We start from the raw sequence: 27,783 nt of genomic DNA, 5'->3' as shown, positions 1-27,783 counted from the left end.
TGGATAGAGCAATGAACTTGGTGTCACAGGATCTAAGCTTGAAACCTGGCTCTGCTACTTCTAACCTATATTACCTGTGACAAGACACTTACCTTTACTGAGCCTCAATTTCCTTATCTGTAGAATGGATGATCTGTAGGGCCCCTTCTAGCTTTAATTCTGCAGTTGTTAACTCTTGCTCTGTGACCATCTCCATTCTTTAATGGAATGAATGAATACATACATAAATCTTTGATGATGATTTTTATTCAGTTTCTGCTTTGATGCTTTTCATTGGGCATCTGTTACAACCTACTCACAGCCTCCTATTCCTCCCGCACAGTATTCTAATCTTCTCACTCCATGTCTTTGCACTCACTTTTCACACACCTGTGTAAGGGGCTAAAATCCTAGCTAGTCTGTCTAAAATATCGATAGTGGTTGCCAATAAATTATAAGCTTTAGCAAGAGTTAGACTTTTAAGCATTTATTAAGGAAAATAAGAATTTGGTGAAGAGGGAGAGAAAGAGGCCTAGATTCAGCTACCTATCTTGGGGAGCTACAGTTCTCCTGCTCTGCTCTCTATAAGAGTCCCAGTGAAAGAGAGTGAGAGAGCCAGCCTCACCCCTTCTTCCTCCCACAAGCAAATGTCACTTCCTGACGCCAAAAAAAAGCCGCATGGCTTGCCCTCAGACGTCTTCTCCTCATGGCGGAGCTTTCCTACAGTAGCTCTCCAGCAGGTGGCATCATTCCAGTGGTTACACCTGGAATGTTTTCCCTGCTCACCTTTACTTACTGGCTTCCCTGGTTTCAATTAAGCCTCAGCTCAAATCCTGTCTTTTGCAGAAAGCTTTTCTTAGTCCCTTCTGCTCCTAGTCCCTCCCCTTTGAGATTATTTCCCATTCACTCTGGATGTGTCTTTTATGTATGTAATTATTTACATATTGTCTCTCCCATTAGAAGGTGAGGGAAGGGTAAGTGGTTTTGCTTTTCTTTGTATACCTATCACTTAACACAGTATTTGACACGTAATAGTAGTAAAAAACAACAACAGCAACAACTAGCATTTATATAGTATTTATTTATTTTTTTAGTGAGGCAATTGGGGTTAAGTGACTTGTGACTTGCCCAGGGTCACACAGCTAGTAAGTGTTAAGTGTCTGAGGCCAGATTTGAACTCAGGTACTCCTGACTCCAGGGCTGGTGCTCCATCCACTGTGCCACCTAGCTGCCCTATTTATATAGTATTTTAAGGTTTGTAAAGAGCTTTATAAATATCTCTTTTGGAAGGAAGGAAATTATCAGTAAGCTAAAGGGTAATGGAAAGTTACCTGGTAGGCATGAATAAATTTGCAACATGTTTTTGAGGATGAATTGTATGAAAGAGTTGACATGGAAGATATTATTTTGTTGAGTTTATAGTTTATTATTTTAAAATTTTAAAAGTTTATTGAAATTTTTTGTTTTCATATAATTTCCATTTCCAAACATAACTCTCCCCTTCCCAGTGAGCCATTCCACATAACAAGGAATAAAAACAAAAGAAAAAAGAGCTGCTCAACAAAATTAACCAATGCATCAACAGTCTCATATCTAAAGTCCATCATCATCTTCTGCTAAATCAGGTTTGGTCATTAAAATTAGAGCATTCAATTTTGTTTGTTGTTGTTTACATTTGCATTGAATGAATGAATGAATGAATGAATGAAGAGCATTTCTTAAGCACTTATTATATATCAGACACTGTACTAAGCATTGGGGCCACAAATACAAAGGACAGACAAACTCTTTCCTTGCATTCTAAAACAGGGAGACAACACATATAGAGAAGTGATGGCTTTTATGTGCCAGACACCATACTAAGCATTTTACAAGTTTTATTTCATTTGGTCCTTACAACAACTCTGGAAGGTAGGTGCTATTATTTTCTCCATTTTAGAGCTGAAGACACTGAGACAGTCAGAGGTTAACTGACTTGCTAAAGGTTACACAGCTAGTAAGTGTATGAGGTTGTGAGGAAATGGGGGTTGGGCTCCTCTCAATCCGGACCTGTTTAAAAGGTCTGCTTCTCCTCCCCCCTTCCCCCCCAGCAAACAAAATCACATGATTCAGGGAAAACCTAGGCTGGTCACAATTAGATCTACTCCTGAGCTGTGTCCATGTTGGGGAAGAATTGAAGAGTTGTCCCTGTATTGCCTCCCCCATTGGCTAAGGAATACGGGGTTCCAATTAGCTAGTTTCTGGACCATGGAATGTAATCCTTGAGTAATTGGTGAAGAAGGGGAGGAGCCAGTCATATTAGGAGATAAAAAGGCCATTTTGTTGTTCATTCCACTAGGGGGTGGCCTGTTCTTGTGAGAATGACAATAAATGAGGCTTTGACACATCACCAATGCTGAGTTCCAAAAGTTATTGGGGTGATATTTCTCACAAGGTGGCATTTGAACTCACTTCTTTCTGACTCCAGGACCAGAGCTCTAGCTACTAGGCCAACTAGATGACTAGTTGCCTTTAAAATGCTATTATTGACTGTTAATATTAGGGTTTTTTTTGGTGGGGCAACGAGGGTTAAATGACTTGCCCAGGGTCACACAGCTAGTGTCAAGTGTCTGAGACTGAATTTGAACTCAGGTCCTCCTGAATTCAGGGCCAATTCTTTATCCACTGAGCCACCTAGCTGCCCCTGTTAATATTATTATTATTATTATTATTATTATTTTGGTGAGGCAATTGGGGTTAAGTGACTTGCCTAGTGTCACACAGCTAGTAAGTGTTAAGTGTCTGATACTGGATTTCAACTCAGGTCCTCCTGACTCCAGAGCCAGTGCTCTATCCACTGCACCACCTAGCTGCCCCAATATTATTTTAAAACATTTTGAGTTCCATATTTTTTCTCTCCTTCCTGCCTCTAGGGTTTTTTTTCTTTTTTCTTTTTTTTTGGAAAGTCACAAGGATGAAGAATTCCAGTCATTACGTATATTGTTTTCCTGGTTCTTCTTACTTTACTCCACATTGGTTCGTTTCTAAAATGAACACTGAACTGGATTGTCTCCAAAGCCTCTTCTACCTATAAATTCCATGAACTTGAATCTTGTGGGAAAAGGGACCTCAACCCCCAAGGAATCCTTAAACTTTCCCAAGGGGAAAACATCTCTGCCTCCCATCTCAAGAATGGATGTTGCTGAGGTACACTGATAAGCAATACCTAGGTCTGCAAGATGATATGCGAGATATGGATGGGCACTGCATATCTTATTGATTCAAAAATTCCCTCCCAGTTGTTATTTGTAATTCCCTCGCCTTTCTTTGTTTTGTCAACAAACAAAAGACCAGGTCAGTCTCCATAGTGATTCTGTCCCAGCCACATATTCCTCTCTCCTAATAAATCTTTTTTATTTTTACAAGATTCATAATGAGCCTCCAATTCTTTGGGTGACCTACCCTCCTAATCCAGGTTGCAAGTCCCCCCAACATGAAGACTATAATTTTTTATAATCTACACACAAAAACTGCATTTGTATTCATAAATATCAATATATTTATTATCTTCATCTCTAATAATCACATAGGCTCAAATAAAGCAACTCATTCCATTTTTTGAATTGTTCAGATTGTTAGTGAATTGTTACTTATTTTAAAAATGTTATTATTGACTGTTAATATTATTTTAAAACATTTTGAGTTCCATATTTTTTCCTCTTCTTTCTGTTCTTCCCCCACCCACTGCAAAGGCAAGCAATAAAATATCAAATGCATATGTGAAATAATGCAAAACATATTTCCTTATTAGCCATGTCACAAAAAGCAAGAAAAATAAAGTAAGTGAGAAAATTATACTTCAATTTGTACTTAGAATTCATTAGTCCTCTTTCTGGAGGTGGATAGTATTTTCTACCATGAATTCTTTTTTTTGTTTGTTTGTTTTACCATGAATTCTTTGGAATTATGTTGGATCACTTTATTGATCAGAGTAGCTAAATCTTTCACAGTTGATCATTACTACAATATTGTTACTATAAACAATCACCTCTTGATTCTGCTATTTCACTTGTATCAGTTTATATAGGTCTTCTCATTTTTTTTTCTGAAACCATCTCTCTCATCATTTCTTATAGTATCATATTACTCCATCGCAATCATACACTACAGCTTGTTTAGCCTTTCCCCAGTTGATGAGCATACCCTCAATTTCCAATTTTTTGCCACCACAAAAAGAGCTGCTATAACTATTTTTTTTTTTTTGGTGGGGCAATGAGGGTTAAGTGACTTGCCTAGAGTCACACAGCTAATAAGTGTCAAGTGTCTGAGACCAGATTCGAACTCAGGTCCTGCTGAATCCAGGGCCGATGCCTTATCCACTGCACCACCTAGCTGCCCCTGCTATAACTTTTTTTGTAAATATAGGGCCTTCTCATTTTTCTCTGATCTCTTTGGAGTATAGACTTTGTACTGGTATTGCTGGGTCAAAAGGTATGGACAGTTTTATAGCCCATTGATCACAGTTCCAAATTGCTCTTTAGAATGGTTGGACCAGTTCACAACTCCACCAACAATTCATTAGTGCGCCTATTTTTCCTCATCCCCTCCAGAATCTGTAATTTCTGATAAGTGTGAATTGTTTTAATATTCATTTCTCTAATCAATAATGATTTACATAACTTTTTATGACTATAACTAGCTTTTATTTTTTTTCTTCCAAATATTACTTCTTCATATATATATATATATTTTTTGGTGAGGCAATTGGGGTTAAGTGACTTGCCCAGGGTCACACAGCTAGTAAATGTTAAGTGTCTGAGGCCAGATTTGAACTCAGGTACTCCGGTACTCCTGAATCCAGGGCCGGTGCTTTATCCACTGCGCCATCTAGCTGCCCCTTCCTTCATATATTTTTACCACTTACCAATTGGGAAATTGCTTTTATTTTATAAATTTGACTTAGTTCCCTGTATATTTGAGGAATGTGAAGTTTCTCAGAGAAACTTGCTGTAACATTTTTTTATATTACTTAATTGTCTATGGTACCTTTTAGCAAAATGTACTTTTTCTGATTATCTCTTTTAATTAGGTCTATTTTTACTGTCACTGACATCATGATTGCTTCCCCCTGCCTTGTTTACTTCAGCTGAAGCATAAGATATTCTGCTCCAGCCTTTTATTTTAACCATGTGTACATGTCTCTTGTAGTTCCTAATCCATTTTGCCATCCTCTTCCATTTTTGGGGGTGAGTTTGTTCCATTCATGGTCACAGTTTTAATTTACTAATTGTGTATATCCCTCCACCTCATTTTTTTTCTGTTTATCCTTCTCACTCTATTTTTATCCCGTACTTCCTCAAAAATTGTTTTGCTCCTGATCACTGCCTCCCTTTATCTGCCTTCCCTTTTTCTTTCTTTCTTTCTTTTTTTTCTTTTTTAGTGAGGCAATTGGTGTTAAGTGACTTGCCTAGGGTCACACAGCTAGTAAGTGTTAAGTGTCTGAGGCCGGATCTGAACTCAGGTACTCCTGACTCCAGGGCCGGTGCTCTATCCACTAGGCCATCTAGCTGCCCCTGCCTTCCCTTTTATTATCATTCTCATCTCCCTCTCTTATCCCCTTCCCCTGATATTTCTCTATTGAGTAATATAGATTTCTATATACAATTGAGTGTGTGTATATGCGCATATGTATATGTATGACAATATAATACTTTAGTATATATGTATACACACACACATATATACACTAGGTTGGGGAAAGAAGGGTGTTTTGGAATTCTTAATATCTATCTATCTATCTATCTATCTATCTATCTATCTATCTATCTATCTATCTATCTATCTATCTATCTATCTATCTATCTATCTATCTTCTTCCCTCTTTGAACCAATTTAGATGAGAGTGAGGTTAATGCAATGCCAGCCTCCTTCCATTTCCCCCTCCATTGTAAAATCTCTCCCTGTCAATGAGTTAATGAGTCAATGAGGGAAAACAGTTGAAAAGCTCAAGTGATGTAGTGGAATTTATGAAATATCAAAATACATTGAATAGAACCATTATAGACAAAATACAAAAAGACAAGGAAGAGTATTACAAAAGATGAGAAGACAAGTAGGGGGTTTAAATATGTCTTGGTGGAGAGAATACCCATACCCACATAGCAGATTGAACCAAAGTGTGGCTATATTAAAGCTGTGCTAAGATAGTCCACATCTCCACTTTACACAACCATGATGTTTTCGATGTTAAAGACAGCTTAAGTTTGAAGCTTTGGATTCAGTCATATTAATGAGTTCTTTAGCTGAGCAGCAACATTGTGCCATGGAAGTAGCCCTAAACAAGTAATTATAAGGCCCAGATTCTAATCTCTACTGCACCACTAACCTATTGTGTGTCCTTATTCAAACTGTGAAGCCTTTTTAGTTTTCTCTTCTGTCATATGTAAAGTGAAGATAATGATATCTGACCAAAATATATTACATATACCATATTTTAGAGAAATTGACAGGCATAGCCTATGGAATAAAGATTTATGAAGGTCATAAAATGGGCTTCAACTATTTAAAAGGCTAGCTTTTGGAAGAGGGATTAGTCATTCTGTGTTGCTCCAGAGGCCAAATCCAATAAAATTCCTCCTCCAAGTCTAATTGTGAGAGGGAGGTAGGTGATCCTAGTTTCCTGAAGGCTATGCCCATGGAGCTCTAGGTCTGGCAGGTTTGGGCAAGATGGTAGGGCTTCAAGTCAGCCATCCAAGGAGTGGCCAACTTGATTAAGGAAGGAGACATGAAGCAACAGAAGATTGGCCATGATGTGATTGAATTGTTTTTGTCCATAGCGACTCCTGAAATACTAGAGAGGTTGGCCATTTAATCACAGATATTCTGATGTATTAAAAAGCTGGCACATAGGAAAAAACCTCAATATCATTTCCCTACATTTTAACCCTCATCTGTAAAAGGACGATAACAGTATGTGTCCTACCTATTTTATTTTATTTTTAAAAATTTGTGGAATAAAACAAGCATTTCCATAGCTTAGAATAATAAAAAGAGATGATTGCACATGAAACTGCAAATCTATTATGTACAACTTGTTATTCATTTAAAATATATAATAAAGTTATCATGTAACTTTCTTTTTTTCTTCCCTCTACTCTCCCCACCATGAAGAGTGAAATGAGCTCTATTTAGTTTATGTCAAAATAAACTAATATTAATGATTGATCAATTCAGGACCTTAGCTTATGCTGCCAGAAGAGACTTGCTAAGATTCATAGGATCATATATTTAGAGCTGGAAGATACTTCAATGGCCTTCTAGAGAAATTGTATCATTTTACAGATGAGGAAACCCATGTTGAGAGAAATTAAGTAAATTGATCTGGGTCACACAGGTAGTAAAGGTGGCAGAGGTGAGGGTCAACCCTGGTCTTGCTCCAGATCCATTCTTGCTCTTTCGTCTGTACCCTGCTATCTCAGTATGAGGATTCAAATCTGAGAAAATAGACAAGATTTTATAGTTTGGGTTTTGGTTTAGATGAATTATGTGTTAAATTCTTTCCACATGGGAAATGAATCCTTGCCTTTAAAAATATATATGCCCACAAACCCCAAATTAAGAGCCCCTCCTGGGTCTACAAACGGCAAATTACCTATGATGGGCACAGAAGATATTATCTGGAATTTGTTGAGCAAGTGGGAAATCAGTGAGTAAATCATATTAATATGAGTTACTAAGTATCCTATTTTCTGATCAGTGCCATGACCAATCATTGATTCCAGAGGGCTGATATTATGATACCCATCTTCTGACAGGTGATGGACTCAGGGTACAGAATGAGGTTTTTTTTGAACATATAGTTGATAAAAGAACTTGTTTTGCTTGACTATTCACATTTGTTACAAAGTTATTGTTTTTTTCAATGAGGAGAGGCAGAAGGGAGAGAAAAATATTTTTGTCAAATGAAAAATTAAAATTAAATTTGAAAAGAAAAATAATAAACATGTACTGAGAGAAAGGCTCGTGAGTCAGAAGAGGCAATGGCTAAGTCTGTCTTATCTTGTAGATCGCTGCATTTCAGGTCAACTCAATATACAAAGCAGAACATCTTGAATAGTAAAGAACTTACATAACATAAAATTTTTTAAAAGTCCATTGTCAAAGGCTTTCAAGTAGAAAATGCAGAACTATTTTGCTATCACCCTTCCATTTTCGATTTTATGCTTTACTCCCTTATGGAGTTAAGCTAATGCTGAAAATATAGTTCACCATAATATTCAATTCAGGATCTAGTAAGCATGATTCCGAGTAGTTTAACAAAGTCAAAATTGGACTTTTCTACTGCCTTGTGTTTTTATATCACCCATTCCTCCCTGAGATAATGCTTTCTCTGCCTGAAAAGTGGCTTAAGTGAATTATATTTACTACCTTCTCACACTGTCAGTAAGTAGAGGGATGTGGTTCTTTTGGGACACTATATTAGGCTCGGAAAAGAAGGGTGTTTTGGAGTTCTTCAATTGAGTTTATTGTTAAGCTAATAACAGGCCCAAGTGAGAATCATTAATATCAAACAGTTCAAGCAGGTTATTCTAAGAGAAATGGGAAGTTTTCAGAAGGAAACAAGCATTTACTAAGCATTAATCATGTACCAAGCACTTTACAAATTTATCTCATTTAATCCTCACAATAACCCTAGGAGATTGTTGCTATTATTAGCCTCATTTACAGTTGGGGGAGTCAAGTTAAGGGATATGCCCAAGGTCTTGCAACATAGCTAGAAAGCATCTAAGGTTGGATAGGAACTCATCTTTCTGACACCAGGCTCAGAACTCTATCCATTCTATCACCTCGCTGCTTCTTTGGTTAGTTTGGCAGTGATGATATTTTCTGAGGTAGAACTTCCAAAGTTTTCAGCCCCAGATACAATCTGTTAGGCTACACAAATAAGGCCATCCCTATCTATAGGCACAGAAAGTGGCCAACTGCATGATATGACTTGGGGGGTGGGATCTTAGTATTTGAGTATGGCATAAAAATCACAAAACTTTCCCCCTAAATCTTATGTGGATTGAGAGCGGGATGGGCTGGATCAAATCAACTTGGTCTTTAGAAACATAAACAATCATGCTAATACTGATACTGGGAAAGGTTCAATCAAGCAAAAAGTAGAAAAAACAGAACAAAAAAACCCACCCAAGCATTGATAAAAGTTCCTCCTTATATGCCAAGTACTGTGCTATGCATTAGGGATGCAAAGAATAAGTGAAAATAGTCCCTGTCCTCAAGGAGCTTGCTTTCCAATGGTGGAGACAACATGTAAATAAATAGGTATATAAAAGATATATACAAAATAGATGGAAAGTCATTCTAGAGGGGAAGGTACTAGCAGCTGATAGGTGGTAGAAAAAGAGAATTGTTCCTGAGAGATATGATTTCCTAAAGAGGTTGTTTCTTTTTTTTCTTTTGTGGGGCAATGAGGGTTAAGTGACTTGCCCAGGCTCACACAGCTAGTTAAGTGTCAAGTGTCTGAGGCCGGATTTGAACTCAGGTACTCCTGAATCCAGGGCCAGTGCTTTATCCACTATGCCACCTAGCTGCTCCCTTGTCCTTCATTCTTAAAGAGGACCATGACATTGGGAGGTGATGTCATGACTTGCAGTGAATTGAATTTAAGTGAGGGAGGGTTGTGCAAAGTCAGTAGCCTCACTCTCTCCTCTGGAGTCATCGGGGTCAAGTGGCAAGATATACATCAGGATGACTGGACATGGCCCCAGATGTTTTGAGGCAATCAGGGTTAAGTGACTTGCCCAGGATCACACACATAGTAAGTGTCAAGTGTCTGAGGCCAGATTTGAACTCAGGTCCTTCTGACTCCAGAGCCAGTGCTCTGTCCACTGTGCCACCTAGCTGCCTGCAGTGCTTCAGGAAGGCTTCATCAAAGAGGTAGAATTTGAAAGCTAGGATCTGTCAGATCTATGGGATTCCATGTCTTAACTTTGATTGGCCTATACAAGCTAGTAGTTAAGAATGGTTCTCTCCTCTACTGAACCTCAGTTCCTCTACTTATGGTACATAGAATCAAAGAATTCAAAGATAAGGCTCTTACTAATTTCTGGAAGCCTTTAAAAGTTTCAGTGTATGGAGTTTATACAACTATGACTCAAGCTGATACTTGGTACCTTCTCTACCAACACACTAGGTGGGTACCAAAAATTAAATAGCAAAGCATTTAAATAGGACAGGATAGGAAAGTAAATAACAAGGGAAAATTGTATTAGAACAATTTTCTACCTCCATACATAAAGTAGTACAGTTTCCCACAGAGTTCCTACATTGATGGAAGAGGGAGCTATTATTAGTCACTTTATGCTCTTAGAGTTGTTATATGACTAGATCAAATAATGGGATTTGGCAGATGCCCAGGGCCCCCACCTGAAGATTGATTTGGAATTGATTGAATTGGGTGAGACTGAGAGACTGACTGAGAACCTACTTAAGGTTGATTAAATCAAGACCACACCTGGTTGGCCCTGAGTAGAGTTGTTCTCAGAGGCTGTGGACTATGACATCAACAGGAGACCACACTCAACCAATCAGCTTGAAGGACCTCCCCTTCTGGGGAGGGAGACAGGAAGTAGGAAAGTGAGGCTGGCTCCCTGGATCTGCCCTTTTTGTCCTGGGACTTCAGGTTGGTGGCAGAGAAAGAGAGAGAGAGGAAAGTATATATGCTTTTCTTGTGTTATGGTACTTCATGTGTTGCCTTTATTCTTTAATAAATACTTAAAATCCTAAACTCTTGCTGAATTTATGAGTAAATCTTAGCTACTTTCTCCCCAAAACTGGGGAAGGGGCCAGGTAAGGACACACATTAGATTTTAAATATCACACAAGTCTTGTGATTGAGTTTTCTAGTTTCCTCAGTTTCCCCTGTGACTAATTGCTGCTCCATTATGCCTGTACTATTGTTCTCAGAAACTGAAATTTCCATTTGCCATGGAAGTGTGTTGTTGTTGTGATTTGCTGAAGCTGTTATTTGCTACTGATGCCTCTTCTTCAAAAGGAATGTTATTTCTCTTTTGTGAATCTGTCCTGGTTAATGTGCTTTATAGTTAATCAACTATTTTCAGTTCTTTTTAAAGTCATGCCTATGTTCTATGACTGGAACGTGATAGGGTCCTTCAGATGTCTGTAAAGACCTCATTCATCATCCCCAGCCCCCAACAAGAAGTGACTAATCTGTCTGGACAAGAAAATTCCTTTCAGTTCATTTCATGCTATTGGCAGGTAATACTTGGGCCAAGCAAACTACTATGATGCTCTTCTCTTCAAGCAAGAAGTTAGCAACATTAGAGAAAGGTAGAAATGGTGCACCATTAGTTCCTTTTCTGGAGGTAGATAGCATTTTTTATCATAAGTTTTTTAGAATCATCTTGGATTATTGTATTGTGAAGAATAACTAAATTATTCACAGTTGATCATCATATAATATTGCTGTTACTGTGTACAATGTTCTCCTGGTTCTGTTCACTCTACTTTGTATAAGTTAATGTAAGGCCAGGTTTTTCTGAAACTATCCTGTTTGTTGTTTCTTGTATTGATGTAGGGGGTGGGTTTAATTGATCAATTTGATCATGAGGTGTTCCAAAGATTTACAATACTCAGTGACTCAGTTTCCGAAGTTTTATTGAAAGACTGCTGACCATAGGGAGAGCCTCATGGAGATAGGTGTCTCGAATAGGGGGATGAAAATGGTTATATTTATAGTGAGAAAAACTAGATTATCTCCTTATTATCTTGGTCTCTTCCTTGTGGGAGTTTCATGAGAGGTCTTATCCTAATTTGGATTTCCTGGGGTCTTAAGACAACCCATGCATGAGGTGGTACCTTTTTCCCTGGAGGTGTGTTTTTAGGATTTACACATCAGAAGGTGAACGTAAGGACACATTTGGTCCTTTGTGTGCATGTTCTTAAAGACATGCTTAAACTTGTCAGACCCAGAAGGTCTCTGTGTTTATGATATCTCTTTACTTAAGTGTCCTGTCATCTAGGAATATTAATAGCTATTAATGGTTAATGGTCCCTAGTTACTATTTCTGTTGATGGTAAGGGTTGATAGGGAAGAACTAGTTTCTCTGTTAACCCTTTTAGGCACTATTCATAAGGATTCAAGCCTCAGTTTATCTGTTAACCCCTTTTGACCTCCTCCATCACTAGGTGATGCAAAGTAAAGTGAGCAGAATGAGAACAATGTATATAACAACAATATTATAAAGACAAATAATTCTGAAATACTTAAGAGCTCTGATCAATGCCAGGACCACTAGGATTCCAATGGACTAATGAAGAAACCTGCTATCCATCTCCAGATAGAGAGCTAATGGACTTGGAGTGCAGACTGAAGAATATTTTCTTCTTTTTCTTTCATTTTCTTCCTTTTTTGGATTATGGCTTATGTAGGAATTTTTTTTGTGTGATTATACATATTTGTAATGAGTTTTGGTTTTTTGCATTCTTAATTGGTGAGGGATAGGGGAAAGAAAGAATTTAAAACTGAAAATAATTGGATTTTTAAAAGTCAACAGAAATAGATGCTATTTAATTTCTTATTACTATACCATAATGATATGCAACTAAGTGGCATAGGGCTTAGATCTGAAGTCAGGAAGAACTGAGTTCAAATGTGGCTTCAGACACTAGTTGTGTGAATGGGCAAGTCCCTTAACTCCTGACTGTCTCAGTAGCCTCACTTATAAATTGGACAGAATAATAACACCTTCCTAGGATTGTTTTGGGGAAAAATGAGTTAATATGTGTAAAGTGTTTTGCAAACCTTAAAGTGTTACATAACTGCTGGCTCTTTATTTTTTAATTAATTAATTTTTTTTTACTATTATCTGTTTTTGACACTCTTAGATCCAATGAAACTGGCTTCCCGGATCATTCCATAAACCAGACATTTTATCTCTCAGCTCTGGTGAATCTCTCCTCTCTGGCTGTTCTGAATGTCTGGAATACTTATCCTTCTCTGCTCCAACTACTGATCTCCCTCCCATTTAAATAATGTTAACAATTTTTCTTATGCCTGCCTATTTATAACTCTCCAATGTTATCCTTGTTGGAAGGGGTCTTAGTGTTAATCTAGTTCAACCTAATGCAGGAATTCTTATTTCAAAATCTCTCAAAGGGTCTTATCTAGCTTCTCATTGAACACATCTACTGATGAGTATCTCATTATCTCTCAAGAAATTCCATTCTATTGTCAACACCTGTAATTGAATTTCCCCCATTACAGTGAACCAAAATCTGCTTGTCAAAATAATTCAGTTTTATTCTCAGTTCTGCTTCTATTTTGCTATAATATATAGGTAAAGGTATATCCCTCAATGTGCTTATTTGTCCTTCTAAAATCATGATACATATATCATGAGACCCCATATGCGACAAAGCAAATGTATTGTGAGGGGTCGCCTCCTCCACATGTAGTATGGGGGTACTGCTGTGTGTCTCAGAGGGAGGAAGAACAGATATCTCTAGCCTCTTCTCCCACTCTTGTCAAATGGAGATTTTAATTCCTTCCAGGAGGGGCAAAGCAGGAAGTTGGGGCCAGAGACCACCACTCTGCTCTCCTTAGAGAGGAAAGGTACTGTGCTAGAATTATATCTACCTTCTTCTTTAAATATCATTAGTCTAGGGGAATATGATCAAGTCTAATCTAATATGATGACTGTGTCATCATTGGGGATGGGGAGGAGAACTTAAAATTTTATATCCAAGGCTTGACTCCTTTCTTACCAAATACCAGGTCCCTAATGAACATACATAAGGAATAACAAAGAAAACCCATTTATCCAAATTGGTAGCAAAATAGAAATCAGAGGTGTCCTGGACTGTTTGCCTTCAGCAATCTGAAGGGGACTGGCCTCTTCCATTTTCTCTTTCAAAGTTGGAAGGCAGAAGAACCTGAAGCAGTGTGAAGTTTGAAAAGTCCTGAAAAAAACTGGAGAAGGTTAGAGCTCTCACACTCTCACCAACTCCATTCTGCCTCTCACTCAGGGCAGGGAATTCATCTTCACCAATGAAGAGAGAGTCTCATATCACTGGGCTTTGAGACAGGCATTACATATAAATTTCAGTTATTTATGTTTTTTACTTACCATTTGAGGGACCACCACAACAAATCACATCATCTTTTTAAAGTACTTTGGGTGCTTTGACAGCAAATTGTACCGAAATAAGACTTGATGAATGAAAATCCAAACATAAAATAGGTAGATTAGAGTGTAATTACTCACTTCACCAAACGATTCTTTACTTTTCTGAAGGATTCATTTTAAGCTTCCTTTAAATTATGAGTTAACATATGCTTCCTTTGACAAAAATTTGAATTATATACAACTTTCCATGAACACATTTATGGTTACATTTTTTAAACACCTGCTTAAGACAATTTTCTTCAAAACATTTTAGGTACTATTTTAAAATCTTGTTTGTCCTGAGGAGTTTAATCATTTTCAAATTACCATCTTGGTCATGCTTTGCAAAAATGCCTCATGAGTCTCAAATTTGTTTTTTCTCTTTAGATAGCAGGGCATGGGTAGAACTACATTCTTTGACAAATGATATATGCTGTTGAATGAATTGGATAATCAGGCTGGATTGGGGAGTTTGTGGTGAAGATTGACCAAGGGAACATTGAAACTCCTTCTGTGTGTAAGGGTTTTTTATAGAGAAGAACATTAGATTTGGACAGAAACAAAGTGAATCTCATACTAGAGCTATGCTGACCTTCATAGGTTTGGGAAATTATGATGAAATAAAACTACAAAGCAAGTGCAATAATTATAGACACAAATTCATAGCAAAATATTAGGATGAAAGGTAATAGGTAGGCTAGTGGTTATCTCTCTCTCTCTCTCTCTCTCTCTCTCTCTCTCTCTCTCTCTCTGAAAAAAGCAAAGAAGGGCAATGAGTTTTTGAACTTGATTCTAATAAACACTATAAAGGTGGCCAGTGAAACAGAAGTAACAGGAACATTGAAAGACATTATTTTTAAACTTCATGATAAATAAGTAGGCAAATTTTAAGCATTTTTAGATGTGTACCCTTGATTTTAGGGAAGATGGTCTTCAAAAAATCAGAGAAAAGTTGGGTGTGATCACATGACCTGGCATTTAAAAATGGAATATGGTTCATGATGAATGCAATAGTTTTAAGAATGAAATTCTTATAATCAAATTTCAAATAATACTGTTGATTAAGAAAGAAGAGTGATTTAGAGGCTACTGTAGCTTCATGGGGAGTTCCTCACTGATGTCAGATTTTTTCAAGGATGTTACAACCAATCAAAACAGGGTATAATACATGAGGTGGTACAGTCCTATAAGAATAGTGTAAGTAATGCTAAAGTCCAGAAATAGTTGAGACTTGACCAATATATTGACAACAATAGTTGGTTTTGAGAGGGTTCTGCTATTACCACTAAGTCCAATTTGCATATAGAAAATTCTAATGAGGAAATACCTCAAGAGTGGTAGCATAGTAGGAAATTACTAGGTTCTAAAAATAAAGGGGGAAAAAGTCCATCAGATACACAATACCATTTTGACAGTTCCTACGCTCTTTTGTCTGTGTTCAGTCAATAAGCAGGAAGCCAAAAGGTAGGTTTTATATACTTGTGTCCAGTATCACTCTGCCATCTTGTTTTTAGCATGCTACTGCCTTGCCCCAGTAGAGCACTTTTAGAGTATTGTATCCAATATGGTAGTTAGATGGTACAGTGCATAGAGAGCTGGACTTAGAATCAGTAAAACCTGAATCCAAATTCTGCCTCTGATACTTATTAGCTGTGAGACCCAGGACAAGTCACTGACCTTTGTTAAGTATCACTTTCCTCATCTGTAAGATGGGAATAATAACACCCAAATCACAGGATTGTTGTGTATACATATACATACATATGTATACATATCCATGTTTCTATCCATATTTATTTGTTTTTATATACACATATATAGGACTTTGTAGATTTTAAAATTCTCTATAAAAACTAATCATGTAGTAGTAATAGAAGGAGGAGGAGAAATATTAGAAGGGACATTGACAAGTTTTCATGTGTTCATAGGAAGAATTCCAGGATATTGAGAGGACTCAAAACAATACCATGAAAAGAGTGATTGAAAAAACTTAGCATGATCACTTAGTATAGAGAAGAAATGACTTAAGTGGGACGTTATAGCCATGTTCAAATATTGTAAAGTTTATTATTTGAAAAAGTGATTAGACTTTTTCTAATTGGCCCCAGAGGGCAGAAATAAAATCAAGGAGGATGGAGATACAAAGAAGTAAATTTCTCTAAATGAGAAAAAACTTTTGAAATCCTTGGAGTTGTCCAAAAGAAGAATAGGTAGCCTCAGAACAGTAAGGCGTTCTGTCCTTGGAGGTCATTAGGAAGAAGTTTAGATCATTATTTGTTTGGGATATTGCAGAAAGGATTCAGAATTGGATTTGGGCTTTGGAGGTCATTCTAGATTAATACTTTCATTTTTACAAATGAGGAAATTTGAAGCCCAGAGAACATAAGTGATTTTCCTTAACTCACATAAATAAAAAGAAACTGAAGTAGGGTTCAAAACAAAGCACTCTGACTCTTAATCCAAAGGTCTTTTCACTTAGCCTTCTATCTCTCAGGAACTCAGTTTTTTCAATTGTAAAAATGGGGTGATAACATTTATACTGCCTGCCTCACAGTGCCATTGTGAGGGAGTAGTTGACAGTAACTTGGGCACCAACTAGCTTAGGTTGGGGTAAATGATCTTTTAGGTCCTTTCTGACCTTGAGATTCCTGATTTTATGATTCTGTGATAAACAACTTGATTCACATGTCAATCGAAGCTTCTAGGATTCTGTGCCCTGTACCAGTCCTCTTTTTCTTTCATCACTCCCAGATCAGGAGTCTCCTGCATAAGATTCTAGGAGCCCATCTTTTATTGGATATGTAATAGATTCCTTGGAGCTACACCTTCCCATTAAAATTCCTATCTTTTCGGGGCAGCTAGGTGGCGCAGTGGATAGAGCAAAGACCCTGGAGTCAGGAGGACCAGAGTTCAAATCCGACCTCAGACACTTAACACTTACTAGCTGTGTGACCCTGGGCAAGTCACAACCCCAATTGCCTCACCCCCCCCCCCAAAAAAAATTCCTATCTTTTCAATGGCAAGAGTAGGAACTTAAGAAAAAACCATGGATGAAAGCTATCTCTGGGGGTTACATTTAACTTTCTTTGATCCTTTGGCATGTTCCATAAGTATCTCATGATGATGCATAAAATGCTGCTGGGCAGTAGAGGACTTTGACCAGCATCCAAAAGATGGTTTCACTGTTCATTAGGCTATCAGATGATAAAGCCTTCACAACTCCGTTGACAGTAAGAGGGAATGAAACTCAACCAGGATGTCAAAGCCTTCGCATAGAAAGAACTCTGGGAAACTTTGGCTTTATGTTCATATTGGCTCATAGTAGTGTAAATTTATTTGAATGTACCAGGCTCATCACTGGATTATTCTTTCCATGTCAATAACATGGTGGCTCAAATTTTCCAGCCTGAAAACTGTCGAAGCAGCCTTTGAAATTTCCATATTCAATTTGTTATACTTTTGAAGACACTACTTAAGGCCCAGAACAGTGAGGAGAATAATTACCAGGTTGGGTCATGCAAAATCAATCACTGACAGTTTTCAAATGGTTCTTCCTCTGGCATATTCAATGGGACTGATTAGCAGAGCTTTTGCTTTGGAGCTGAAAATGAGGTAGAGACTTCAGAGGAATGCCAGGGCTACATCTGCATACTGGTTATCATTAACCACCAAATTGCAGCCACACAGTGATGGCTCAGGCCCAACATTCTTGCTAATCACCATCTCCATTTCTATGCTAGCTCTTGTTCATCATGTGTTTTTTTTTTTTCAGGATGGATGTATGGGGAATGGGACTATACTTTGTGAGGTATGCTGGACAGTATATTTGGCTAGAAGTTAGGAGTTCCAGTTCCAACTCTGGCAAATCAATTGATTGATCCATACCTCAGTTCTCTCTTCTGTAAAAGTAGGGGGCCAGAACAAATGACCTCTAAGGTCCTTTCCAATTTTATCTAAGAATCTATTCTTCCATTACACTATAATTTTTTAAGTTAGGATCTGGCCTAGCTAAGACCTGTCTTCCAAAATATACACTAAAAAGCTTCATTGTCCTACACTAACTCAAGCTATTGTCTGATTCTTTCTGTCCCAAAGATCCCTTTGACTAAGTGGCACTTACAATACATTCAGAAGGATGCACAGAGGTATTTGCTGTTTCTAATCTGTTCCACACTCATAGACTTACAGGCAAATTTTTTTTTCAAAGATAGAAAGTACAGGGACAGGATTTGATTTATTGATGAATAAAGCACCCCCAATGCAAATTGCTACTAGGAGAAATTGAGCAATCTCTGCTGAAATCTGACGTGAAGTGAAATGCCTAAATTTAAAAATAAATAATAATTGCTAGCACTTCTATATGCTTCAAGGTTTGCAAATGCTTTACCTATGTTAAATCATTTCATCCTCCACAAAACCCCAAGATAGGTGCTATTATTGTCCCCATTTTGTATATTAGGAAACTGAGTCTTGCCTCAATCTTTGCTATTTTTATTTTGACCTTCCTTCCATTTAAGACATTACTAACCACCTCTCAACCATGATTCTTCTACCTGGGTATTGATTTTTTGCATGATGATTCTATTGCTTGCTCAAAAAGGAACTTCCCAGTATGGTCAAATCCATCTTTCCTGCTGGCTAAACCTGGAAAATATGAATCAATACTAATCAACACCAATCAATACCAACACTAATCAATACCAATACCAATTTCTGTCACACTCTAAGAGCAAAGGAAAATAACCCCAACTGTAGCATTCTTTTCACTCTATTCCACTCCTCTCCCCACCTAAACTAATAATCATTTTATTTCTATTTAGTGTAGTTTAGCTTTCAGGTTTTCAAAGTGCTTTCTCTACACCAGCTTCATGAGGCAGGTATTACAAGTATTATTTTCCTTATTTCATAGACAGGGAATTGATCTTGAAAGAGGTCAAATGACTTGCTCAAGGTCATATAGCTAGTAAATGTTAGGGTTAGAACCTAGGTTTTTTGGGTTGTTGTTTTGCCTCCCAACCCAAGTGCTCTTTCTATTATATCTTGATGCTATCCCCAAGAAAGGAATCCCTATCTGAGATATATTTTGAGGATCTTCTCCCAGTTATCTACAGAGAAAGAGAGAGAGTAAACATGGAGGTAGAGAAAGATTAACCTTGAGGCATTATATGAAATACCTACAAGGTAACTTTATGTGATAGGCATATCTTTGAGCTAAAAGCACCTCTTAAATAAGAATTATTCAGGCAACTGCCAAATAATCAGAGTTGTTCTCTGACAGCCCCATGCAGTTTAATGCATTTATAGAACAATAGAGTGCCCTCTCACAGTTTGTAACTCATATTTTCACAGCCATTCAGTGCTTTCAAGTAATTGGCTCTTTGGTTTAACTATTTTCTGCATTAACAACTCATTTCTATCTGCTCAATTAAGATAAACAGATTTGTGTGCATTTACATAAGAACAATTACAGGATTTATTGCTTTGGTCCTCCACTTAAAATCATCTGATTACTCATCATGGCATGGAAGCAATCCTGGGATCTTGAAAGTTATGCCATTAGGTGCTCACTTTGACAGCACATATACTAAAATTGGAATGATACAGAGACGATTAGCATGGCCCCTGTGCAAAGATGACATGCAAATTCATGAAGCATTCCATATTTAAAAAAAAAAAAGAAAGAAAGTTATGCCATCAGACCACAAACTTTGGCAGGTTCTACAAAGATGGCAAGGCTTCTTGTATGGTCTTGGTGACAGACCACACACGTCTGAAGACCAGTCTGTTTTTGGAGAGGCCACCAGGTAATGTTTTTTTTTTACCTTGGTGACCCATGAGACAGATAAAAATATATTATGGCCTTTGGTGGCCACTTTTGCTTTCATGGTAATGGTGGAAAATGTAACAGAGAGTGATAAGAATCAGTTTTTAGACCAACAAAAGCATTTAACACTTGGGAAGAAAAGGAGAAATTTACTAGCTGCAAGGCTTCAGATAAGTTATTTAATTTCCCCCTATAAAAATGAAGTTTTCCATCTACAAAATGAGAATGCAAATATTTATACAAGCTATCTCCTAGAATTTAGAGCCTGAAGGAAGTTCTCAACTTGGGGTCCATGAACTTGTTTTGGTTTTGTTGATCACTGTGTTTCAATATACACTCAAATTCCTATTAGTGCTAATTATGAATACCCTAAAGTAGTCACATTATTCAAGTTCTCACAACATATTTCCATTGTTGGTATCAATGACCATATTTTATGAAATTATAAGTACAAATAGTTTAAATGGGAATAAAATGGGGAATAAAAAATCCCCACTTCAGGGGATTCAGTATTCACGTTAATTGGGACCTAGCTGTAAATTGGTTTCCTTTGAAATCCTGTGCATTTTATTTTATGGATTTGAAAGGACTATTCTTAGAAGGGTCCATAGGTTTGAACAGTCTGCCAAAGATGTCCATGACAGAAACAAAAATCAAGTTTCCTCAATCTAGGCCAATCCTCTCATTGTAAAATACAAAGAAAATGAGGCCCAGAGAAGTTAAATGACTCCCTGAAAGTCACAGAGCTAGGATTTTAAACCAGTTCTCCTGGATCTAGATCTTATGATCAAAACTCTTGTTGGGAGATACTACAGTGATAAGGTCATAGATTCATTTAAGTTTTTAACTGCTGCTTTGGTGGGAATTACATTTCAGTTTTTTGTGGGATTCTTCCTCAATATAGACTTTCCCCCCTATTGGCCCAACTTTCACCTTTACCTACTCTATCTTTTTGTTTCTGTCCTCTCTCAATAGCTCAGTAAGAAAACATCAGAAAACAATCAATCAGTCAGAATTTATACTATGTCTTTGTTCCTGTAACTGTCCAAGGTGCTGGCCATACAAAGACAAATATAAAGCAGTCTCTGCCCTGTAGGAACTTAAATTCTATCAAGGAAGGGAATGAGTATACATACATACATATACACATACATGTGTATACATGTGTATATATGTATACACACTATACATATGTATATACATATAAACAAAAATATATAAAATAATAAAAGTAATTTTGAGGGGCAGTTGTTAGCTGCTGAAGGGGAGGGATTAGGAGAGGCTTAGCTTTGAAGGAAACTAGGGATACAAGTAATATCTACCCAAGCTATGATTTAGATATAATCATAGAGGTAGAGGAGCTGTGAAAGAAAGTCTGTGAAAGAAAGATGAGCATCACAGTCCCCACCTACCATTTAGAAGAACAGAATCAGGTATTTTAGCCACCTTTGCTCCAGCTTCAGAGTTGGAGTTTCCTGGTCAGACTAGGCTTAGTGAATTACTGTGAGGTATAGGACCAAGTGGAGAAACAGAGAAGTAAGGCTCTAAAAAGTTTGACATAGATTGGTTGGAATGTTCTGTTTTCTTTTGCTTTGTCTTGTCTTCTTTAGTATTTCTGTCTATAATCTTTATATTAGGAAGCATGTGGCAGAATGGAAGGACTGAATTTGGAGTCAGAAGATTTATGTTCAAATCCTATTATTTGTTACTTACTAGAAACAAAAATAGGTTGTCTTGTTATAATCACAGAAGGGTCTCTCTCTTAGATCCTTGCCAGAGCCCTATGTAACAGGTTGATCCTTCACTTGGAAGATGGTTATCTACCTAAGAGTAAGTGTGGCTTCATAAAGGGGTAAGGAATGGTTGATGTAGTGTTTACTGCCCAACAACTGCCAGGAAAATTCTAGGAACAGAACAGAGGTTTGTACACAACATTCATCCATCTGAATAGTATCATTCATGAAGGTTTGTGGAAGATCATTGCAAAATTTGGTTGTCTGGAGAAGTTCATCAGTTATTGTATAGTTTTGTGATGGTATGTTTGCATGGATTCATGATAATGGACGATGCTCTCACACTTTCCTATTTACCAGTGGCATGAAACAGGGCTATGTGTTTGCTCTTATGCTTTTTATAATGATGTTTTCAGCAATGTTGTCTGACACCTTCAACAAGGACGAAAGTGGCATTAAGGTCAGCTAATCACACCTGACAGTAAATTGTTTAACTTGAAAAGGCTAGTCAACACTTTTAGTCAAGACTAAAGTGGAGGAAGAGTTGGTGTGTGACTTTTTCTTCACAGATGGTCCTAACACTCAAGGCAGCCTCTGAGGCTGAGATGCAAAAATATGGATAAATTCTCTACTGCTTCTGCTAATTTTGGCCTGACAATTAACACCAAAAGAAACAAACAAAAAAGACAAACCCCAAACTCAGAGGTTCTCTAACAGTCAGCACTGAACTATCCATATGTGGAATCATTAGTTATAGCAAATGGAGAAGTTTTGAATGCTGTGGTTAAGTTCACTTACCTTGGCAGTATAATTTCCAGAGATGTACACATAGGTGAAGGGGTTGTTGCACACATTGCCAGAGCTAGTTCAGTGTTTGAGAGCTTCTGAAGGAGAGTGTGGGAAAGAAGAGGTATTAGGTTGCCTACCAAACTGAAAATTTACAGACCTGTTGTGCTGATTCCATTGTTGTATATCTGTAAAACCTAAACAGTATACCAGTGCCATGCCAGGAAACTGAATCACTTCCATTTGAATTGTCTTAGGAAGATTCTGAGGATCACCTGGCAAGATAAGGTACTGGACACTGAAGTCCTTTCTCAAGTTGAACTACCAAGTATTCAAATTCTACTGCAGAGAGTGCAATTCCGATGGGCTGACCACATTGTTCAAATGTCAAATGTACACTTGCCTAAAAGACAGTTTTATGGAGAACTCACACAAGGCTCACATGGAGGTCAGAAGAAGTGGCACAAGAACATTCTCAAGGTCTCTCTGAAGAACTTTAAAATTGATTGTGAGACATGGGAGATGCTGGTAAAGGACTCCCTAGTGTGATGTGCCCACATCAAAGAAGGCACTGTGCTTCATGAGCAAAGCAGAATTGTGGTAGCTCAAAAGACATGTGAGATGTACAAATTTATGGACATTTCCACTCCAAACGTTCATATGGACTACTTTGTGCCTGGTCTGTGGTAGAACCTTCTGAACTCTTTTTGGTCTGATTATCCATGGTCAGACAAACTGTACCTTGACCCCAACATGGTGATATCATTTTGGTCCAATTTGAGCACAAAGTACAACAACTAATGGACCAACTACTTGTGTGATGTTGGGAAACTCACTTAACTTCCTGCAATTTTAGTTTCTTCATCTGTGAAATGGGAAGTTATAGTATATGGCCTCTGAAGATACTTTCACCTTTAATTCTATGATCTTCTGATCAATATAGTTCAGCAGCTCTCTATCACCTCTAGGATCAAATAATATAAAATATAAATAAAAATTCTGTTTTGAATTCAAAGCCCTTCATAACCTGCCCCCTCTTACCTTTCTAGTCTTCTCACGTCCCACTCTCCCTCTTCCCCATTATACTCTGGGATCTGGTGACACTGGCCTCCTCTCTGTTCCTTGTATAAGACATTTTATCTCCTGACTCTAAGCATTTTCATTGCTTGTGCTCCATGCCTGGAATACTTTCCTTTCTCATTTGTGCCTCCTAGCTTCCCTTGCATCTTTCAAATCCAAATTAAAACCCTATCTATCTTCTATATGAAGGCTTTCCTAATCCCCCTTAATGCTAGTGCTTTCCCTTTGTTGATTATTTTCCTTTTATCCTGTATATAGCTTGTTGATACACGGTTATTTGCCTGTTGTCTCACCCATTAGACTGTCATCTTTTTGAAGGCAAGGACTGTCTGTCCTTTTATTGAATCCCCAGAGTTAGGCAAAGCACCTGGCACATTCAAAATTCAGTGATGTCTGTATCTTCATGACCCCATTCGTGTTTTCTTGGCAGAGATATTGATGTGGTTTGCAATTTCCTTATTCAGCTCATTTTTCAGATGAGGAAACTGAGGCAAACAGAGTTAAGTGTCTTGCCCAGAGTCACATAGCTAGTAAGTGTTTGAGGCCATACTTGAACTCAGGAAGATGAGTCTTCCTGACTCCACACTGGTTATTCTATCGATAGCACTACCTAGCTGTCCCACCTGGTACATAGTACCTGCTTAACCAATGCTTACTGACTTAACTTCATCTACTTCTGGAAGGACAGTAAGTCATGAAATTGTATGTAAAAACTGTTTTCCTTAATGTTCTGTGTGGGCTTTGGGTGGACCCTAAACTGACTGTATGGAGCCAGGACACAGAGTATCATAGAAACATAGCTCTAGAACTGGAAGGAAAACTTTGCAGCTAGCTAGTACAATCCCTTAGTTTTATTGATGAGAGAATTGAGGACCAAAGAAGTCGTGACTTGCTAAAGTTCGTTCATGTAGGAGGGAACACAGGCAGGATTTGAACTCCATTCCCATGCTCCTAATTTTAGCACACTTGCCACTGAACCCTGCTCCTCACACTGAATAGGGCTTCTCACATCTAACAGGGGGATGGATCTGAGCAGTGCTTCTTTGTCCTACAGATTTAACCTCCCAGGGACCTTTCTAAAGTTCTTTCACTCCTGAGCTCAATATTCTATCCCTATCCAAGATTGCCCAGCAGTAGGTACCTGGGACAGACTCTGATGAAAGGCACAAAGGACTGTCCCACAGAGATAAAACTTACCCAGTGGACTTCAGAAAAGGAATAGAAAGGAAAATGAAGGGATTTTTTTTCTTTGCCTATTTTCCCTCCAGTAATAGGTTCAGATTTGCCTGTATTTTTAACTTCCTCAAAAGACAAGAGCACCCTACACATCCCAAGTTTCTCTTACTCTTACTATCACATTGAAGGTGACAGCAAATCAGTAGTGACACTAGGTTATGAGTTTTCCACTAATTCCATCTATCTTGTCATTAAGGCCTCTGTACAAATAAATTGAACAGAGAAAACCAGTTCTGAGAAACAGCTCAGATTGCTGAGTTTTTAAATTCTCTTACTCAGGCCTTATTTCAGACTGCCTACATTTCTTTCCCAAACCTCTCTGTCACCCCCTCAAATAATAGATACCATTTTCAACTTCAACTCCTTTAGAGCACTCCATGCTCAGCTGGAGCAAAAAGTTAATGAGGATAAAGTCCTGGAGCATTTGAAAGGAGTCTGCAGAATACAATATCTTCTTCGATGCTCCCTGCTGCTGCATTCAAGAGGAAGGATCCTGTGGTTTAGTGAATCTGGGAATGACAGAAAGGTTGCAGTGAGATTTATTTACCTGCTGAGTTAGAAGGACTAAGGACATAAATGACTCTGCCTTTAACCCTTCCATTCAAAATAAGCACATCTGTCTCTGAATATATTACTGGGATGGTGTTGGAGAGGGAAGATACTAAGGGGGAACTACAGAGGCTTCTTTAAGATAAAAGTGATGTCTTGCTCCTCTGAATACCTATAACATGTATTTTCTAGCCCATCCTGGGTACTGCCTGGTGTTTAAGTTGTTTTTTCCCTGTTCTGCTGAATTAATTTGCAAGTTCTTGATAGCAGTAATTGGGTTTTATTTTTTTAAAATAATAATGTATTAATGATAACAGCAATGATACCTCACATTTATAAAAAGCAATATTGGTTAGAAGACCCTTTACATATACTATCTGAAGGCTCAGTAGGAATGAAATGACATGTAAACTGTTTCATAAAATATCACCATATAAGAGGCAACATGTCATAGTAGATAGAGAGTCAGACTTAAAACTAGAAAGAACTGGTTCAGGTCCTTCATCTGAAATATAATGGCTGCTATCTCTATACCATGCCCTTAGCAACTGGCTGCTGACTACAAGTCTCTTTGATTTGCAAACCTGGAATTAACTCTATGTTGCTTGGCTTTTATAGGTGAGTTGTGGCCTTATCTTGATTGGGACCAGTCTCCTCCAAGTCACTTCTCTACTATCTCTATACTGAGCTGCAGCATGGTCTTCCTCATATTTCCTTTTCAGCTTCTCCTTATGTGTTATTTCCTACTTTATAAGATTCATAAAGGCAAAAACTCTTGTTTTCTTATATTTGTATACCCATCCTTTCACATAGTGCTCACTAAAGACTCTCTTACTGTCTCTGTCTCTGTCTCTCTCCCCCTTCTCTGTCTCTGTCTCTTGGCTCTAGGCAACTCTCCAAGACTATAAGCTGCAGAAAAAGTGCTGAGCAGCATTGGTAGAGAATTTCCTTATTCAGGACTTCCCTATACAAGGACTGTTTCTTGTCTTTGTCACTACAATGGGCACTATGATTTGCTCATAGTAGGTGCTCAGTCATGATTTCTTGATGTTAATAAACATGATAATGGCAAAGCATTATTGATGGGGTGACAAGAATGTTAGATTGATTCAGGAGATCTGGGTGCAAATCCTACCTCTGATGTTATTAGCTGTGTGACCTTGTGTAGTCAGTTTCATTTTCTACAAATGAAGTTAGTAATTTTTGCAGTATTTCTTGCACAGGGTAGTTTGAGAAAGGAGGCTTGTAAACCTAAAGGTATTAAAGAAATATGAGTTGTGATGGTGGCAATGATGGTGGTGTTGCTGATGTTATTGATGATGATAATGACAACCTTGAGGACAATGAACTTCCAAACCAGGCATAATTTCATCCTAATCATTTGATCTCAAGTGTCTGAAACCTATATTTCAGTTTCAGACCCTGATACAAAAGTCATAGCTAAGTGAAAAAGTAATCTGATCCCTTTTGGCTAGCAAAGGTACTTTCAGGATTAGTAACTTTGGAAACCAAATGGCATCTCTAAGGTCCCCAAATAAATGGATCCAGTGGAAGACAGGAGACCTCTGGTTCCAGCCCTCTACTGAAGTTACAATATAACCGTGACACCTTCCTTCTTCAAGTCTGTTTCCTCCACCGTGAAATGAGAGGGTTAGACTAGATGATCTCTAAGGTTCTTTCTATTTCTCTTTACAATTTCTATGAAATATCAAAAACTTAGGTGATTCTTCAATACAGGTTCAATTGTATGTGAAGTCCAGGGGACAAATAAAGTGCAGCCTCAAAAATGCTCTTTGAAGACTGAAAAGAAAATCAGACAAATGACTTCCTTGTTCAAAAAAGGATCATTAATCAGCATTTCAAAGGAGACTGATAATAGTTTATTTCATTATAATTTACTCTGAATTTCAAGACCCAGTTGATCAAGAGGATAAGTGTGCAATCCAATACTGACAGATTCACTTCCCATTCTACCATGTTCTCTCTTTTTTTCTAAATACCAGGGACTGAGATTATTTACTTGAGACAAGCAAAGAAAGAGCTAGGATCTATCTTTTGATATATTCAAGAATATTTTTGTTACCTCTTGCTTGTCTGGATGGAATCCTACTCTTGCCTTCAGCTTATCCACTCTGACTGACCCTAGTTTAAGATCTCCAACTTCTAACTAGATTTCCTAATGTCATTTCAAAATCAACAGATTAATAATGGAACTTATTATACTCCCTTGTCAAACCAATTCTTATCAATCCGACTTCCTTATCTTCATCCAAAGATGCCTACCTCCCACAGTTACAGATGGGCAGAAAGAAGGACATTAATACTCTCCTCATACAATTAAACAATCATATTGACAGCCATTTATCAAGTTCCTACTATATGCCTTGTATCATGTTGATAGCTGGGGATACAGAGACAAAAAATT

General features: G+C 37.7%; 1 non-coding gene across 1 annotated transcript; it reads left to right on the top strand.

Annotated features, from left to right (window-relative positions):
• The first annotated feature begins 19,710 nt into the window (after nucleotides 1–19,710).
• Nucleotides 19,711–19,817, top strand: LOC122744851. The gene has a single exon (XR_006355192.1). It is a non-coding gene; the product is annotated as a U6 spliceosomal RNA (small nuclear RNA).
• Nucleotides 19,818–27,783: the final 7,966 nt, after the last annotated feature.

The sequence above is a fragment of the Dromiciops gliroides genome, chromosome 2, assembly GCF_019393635.1.
Source record: "Dromiciops gliroides isolate mDroGli1 chromosome 2, mDroGli1.pri, whole genome shotgun sequence".
NCBI classification, from domain to species: domain Eukaryota; kingdom Metazoa; phylum Chordata; class Mammalia; order Microbiotheria; family Microbiotheriidae; genus Dromiciops; species Dromiciops gliroides.
This window is presented reverse-complemented; position numbering and strand designations above follow the sequence as displayed.